This window comes from Saccoglossus kowalevskii, chromosome 21, assembly GCF_978046115.1.
Source record: "Saccoglossus kowalevskii chromosome 21, keSacKowa6.1, whole genome shotgun sequence".
NCBI lineage: Eukaryota > Metazoa > Hemichordata > Enteropneusta > Harrimaniidae > Saccoglossus > Saccoglossus kowalevskii.
Window position 1 is genome coordinate 10,336,776 of NC_140661.1, and position 5,265 is coordinate 10,342,040.

Sequence of the window (5,265 nt, forward strand, 5' to 3'; positions counted from 1 at the left end):
CACTAGAAGCAGTTGCGAAGGACGACTTGCCATTGATAAAGAAAATATGTGGTTTAAACAAGCTAGAGGCCGGATGCAACTAATGCATCTGTCAGAGCACTGCTGTTATTTTCTGTAAACAAGATTACCCACTAATTTATAGAATAGATTTCCCACTGTAGTCATGCTCTAATTCAAAAACGATTTGCGCATGCGTACAAAAACGGAGGTTCATGCGATTTAAAAAGTAATTAGCCGGAACCTAACAACGTCATAGCACCACATTTTATGATACATTCCATTATCGGATGTGAACACAATATACTGGGCTAGCTTGAATTTTGGTTTCAATATTAATGACATTTTTTAAATTTAGAACATAAACAAAAACAGTTATTCATTGTTATACGTTGAAATATGAAGCGATTTTTTGCGGTAATCCTAAATGGATTAGCGTGAGGGAATATTTCTACATACAATTAGTTTTTCAAATTACGTTTTTTCAAAAATATTTGTGAACTTAATGAGAAAATGGATTCTATCGTCACGTGTTAAATGAAGTAATTGAATGGTTAAAACCCAGGGGAGTCAAAGCCCGTTACATGCTTTGCTTGGTGTCATAAGTTGATATTTTACAATGGTATCATTTTGTTAAGTTCAAGGATATTATTATGTAAATTTTATATATTTTATAGTATTCGTAAATTATTAACCGTGATTCCTCAAAATGAAAATAAAAATGCTCGCATTTTTAGACGAAATATTTCTGACGGTTCTAAATTATAAATAGCTACGAATAAACTATTTGTTGACATATACAAGTACGTAACAAAAACAAAATAACATCACGTAGAACATAAAACCCTTCATTTTATTTACGTATGAAGGGTTTTGTAATGTTATTTGGTGAAATCTTGCATTGCCGTAAATTCTATGACAACAGCTTTTTTCCGCCATTTATATATACATGTACTTGCAAATTAAAAAATGAAAGTTACATAGCTGAAAAAATGTTGGAGGTTTTCCTCTTAAACAAAACCACTTTTGGTGACAGAATTAACTCTAATCCCGGTAAGTTCTATTAATTTTTTGGAGCGCCTAATTTTATTATCTTTTAATGGTAATATATTATCCACTAATTAGAAATAACACCGGCACTGAGACGAAGACAAGGAAATGCACATCACACAAGTTCTTCAAAATAAACAACATTGAAATAAATAAAATCATTCACAAATTTTATTCCTGCTTCGAGCCAGCTACCTCAGAATGAAAACTCATTAATGTTTATAGAATAATTATACCAGAGTAATTGAAATAAAATGTGTTCAATTTTTGTGAATGTCAAACATGTCAATAAAACATCCAAGTTCGGTACTGAAATGAGAACAAAAAAAACACCTGCCAGCTGCTAAATCAGTGATACTATCAGCATTGGACATTTAACCGCTATCTACATTTATTCAAACTATTCTTTCATACTAATTTTTTTCACTCAAACACATGTAAAATGTTGTCGATGTGGAACAAAGCAACGTATCGCTGCGTTTGATTATTTATTCATGTCTGGCGTTGTACGATGTACTTTATGTCAATAATATCCTCCTGTACCATAACGCGACAATTGATGGCAAGAAGCACAACAAACGAAAGACCTTTATCACTTCACTGCACGAGTAATAATTAATTTTAGCTTTCAATGGTTTAACAATTGAAATGAAGTCAGAACATCAACACAGAGTATATTTATTTTAAAAGCATTGATTTATTTATTACATGCGAAATTTTGATGACAGATATGACAAATTGAGAGTGAATTTGCAAATACCATTTTTCTTAAGAATATTTAAATCCTCACACAAATCCTGTGCCTGTTTCTTTAGTCTAATCGCGCAACAGATGTACTTCACAAGGTTTAAGTTACAATGGGGAATAACATTCAAGTTTATAGTGAAAACAGTAGAATCATGGTGTATTACCGTGGATTTCTTGTATTTTGATCGGACGTTAGTGTTTACAGGTGACCTGTTATTTTAGTCACGACAACTTATCGCTTAAAGCGCGGGAGTCATCACCTGCGCTTGTGGCACACGGCCATATCGTGTCGTTATTTTTTTTTTTACAAACACGCGTCTACTCACGAATCTCTGCGTTTTTAGCGTGCGTCGTTGTTGTTGCTCAGGACTCAATGGATACGATTTACAAACACTCGTAGTCAATATGGAATAAATATGCAATTCTGCAATCATCGGAATAATTTATGTAACCTTATAGATACAGTTATATGGAATAGAACATACTTTTTCCCGTACGCATTCCAAGATTTGGAAACAAAAATAATACGATTAAAGTCTGCGTTGTAATATTTCGTACAACGTAATGAATAGAGTTTCTTGCAAAAACAATCTTTCTGGCTATAAAACCGAGCCCCTCTTCCACGGCGTAACATATCACCGACCTGTTTGAGGGTTTCCCATATTGTATTACCAATTATAACGCGTGGTGTGTCGTTCACTGTTTAGGCTATGTATAAGAATCAAATGACCATGTCAAGCAACGCAGACTAGTGTTGTCTGAGTAGATTGTAACACTGTTACGTTTTTATGTAAATTGAAACAAATGTACTAATCTCGACGTAGATATATTGATAAACATTTCTCAGCCCAAGAATGTAAGAAGCACAAACTGTAGCTTGATTTAACATTATTTGGACGTGATCGAAATCCTCAACTCGTTTCAGTACGTGCTGTCATAGTATATAGTGCATGGCTCCGTGAATACGGATGCGCTATCTGTTGAATTTGTAGTCGAGATAGGGGGTCATATGCGAGTCGAGAATGTGGTGAGATTATCATATGTTATGTGTGCGATAGTTGACGACTGAGCCCATTACATGTCATGACACTTATCCAATGTGTTAGCGGGGTTCAAACGCATGACTTGAAATGACTGAATTCGGATTGGATGGAAATATGAAAGATTAGACGAAATGAGTTTAAACTGTGCTTGTTCACAGAAGAGTAGCGTTAAAGCATATTCGAACACAGATCGCGAGATAAAAACTTGCAATGTAATTATAAAGCAGGTTGTGACAATAGACCTATACGACCACCGCTTAATTGACGATCCCATTTTCTACTGCATTAATTTGCAATAATTGCTTGATGGGTATGCTGTATACGGGGTGGACATTAACGAATAGTTTTATAATAATAATTTCAACGCGTTTTGCATTAAAAATGAACTTTTTGTGAGAAACCCTCAACGCATTTTGGAATAAAATATGCATGTTAAGTTTAACCGTCGGCGTTTTGTAATATGCGTCGTTTACGCACAGTGTGCGTATTTTAACTTATTGGATACACGTTTTAGAAATTAATTGAATTACTAAATTAATACATACATATACTTGCTAGTGGGTCTTTGGAATATTTACATTCAGACAAGTCTTGTCACATTTGTTAACACCAATTAGTTAGAACGTAATTGTGTAGTACTGCACAGGGTGTCATAACCTATTAGGAGATGTCAATTCCAAATATGGAATAATATATTACGCTACGCGTGGCATCCGTTGACCACTCGTCGTATTGGCGTATTAACTTCATAGTTTTTTACAGCTTTACCCTAAGTGCAATAATAAATATTGGTGAATTCAACCAATTACACGGGTATTCTTTTTCCAAAGTATAGAGATTGCTACACTGTTTTTTTACAATGAGCTGGTTTATAATATGTGCGAAAAATAACTTTGTAAAACACCTTAGCACTAATTAATAAATGATTGTACAACAAAGTTATAGCATGACACGCTGAATTGAGTAATGAAATTTTCGAATCTAAACTACCTTGCCAACTGAAAAAAACAACAACCAAACGCTGATAAAACTATGTTAACATTTTGTTATTACCACAGACTTGTCTCTTTCAAGCTATGGCAAACTCGAGCAGTTTGTTATGTGTCTACGAAAGATTGCTACACAAATGCTAGAAAAAAAACCCAGAATATATCACATCGTTTTTGATGTCTGGCGAGTAATCAAACACATTATCAGTTTGAAGACCGCGTTTACACATATGAGTGAACTTGGTAACAGAATGATATCGATTTATGCGATTTTTTGATTTATGCAATTCCTAATAGATTGTTAATACGAATTATTGTAACAGTGAAAGTATGAATGGCGCCACACACGAAGTCTATTACAAAACACGGTGAAATTATTACAATACTACAACGCGGCAATGACATTTTAAAAACACAAGAAAATGTAGCAGAGTAGTCTCAAATATATGCTATTTTACACGTTGCTGGAGGACGAACAAGAGTTCGACAGACTCAATGTGGTGAAATGTGCTCGGTCGCAACAGCGTGTGGTACACTGTCGGAAAATCTCAGCCGCAGGGACTAAACTAATTTGAACACAACTGAACGCAATTGTGTTGGATCGGGTTTTATACATTGCATGGGAAATTACATCGAACACAACGGTGCCGTCGCAACTTTGGCGCTCAAATGTATTATTTTAGTTCATTCACGTACTCGTTTGTCAATTCGTCCATTCGTTTTATTTCATATCCAGCGAAACTATCAGTGCTCCGAATACACCAGAGCGTCTGAATAATACGTCCTAGATCACATGAAGTGAAATGAACATTGATTTAAAATAATTATTGTTATTATGTTGAATATCTAAAGTATATATATAAAGGAAAGTACACAAATGTACCAATGATATAATGGTCAGTTCTCATCAATCTTTATTGAATATTGAAATGAGTACACTGTAAATACGTGTACTCAATAATCCAACACTTCGGCAAATGCGGTTAATAGGGCTTATTCAATAACCGTTTTCATAGACAGTATGCATGCATGTCTACCGTATTCTGAGTATATCTGTAAATACTATAATGACTTGTTTCCGGGTACTAAGTTTGACAGCACAATGGGGATAATATCCTTCTGGCTACAGAGTTTCCCGCTAGGAAAATTACTTAGTGAAGAACATTGCGATCCTCGGGCATGTTGGGTCTTTAAGACAACATACATGTAAAAAAATCAGAATTAAGCAAACGACGCCAACAATAAAAAGAAATGTTTACCGTCTTTGGTGTCTTGCTTGTGAAGCCGAAGTTGTTTCCAACCTCGAAACGTAGTCGTTCATTGCGCAATAATACTATAATCGGGGTCTCTACTGTCAGTGACTGTCGACTGAGGCGATATTACATATATTAACGTTGTCGCTCACAAGAATCTTCACGAATAAACCTCACAACCCCACA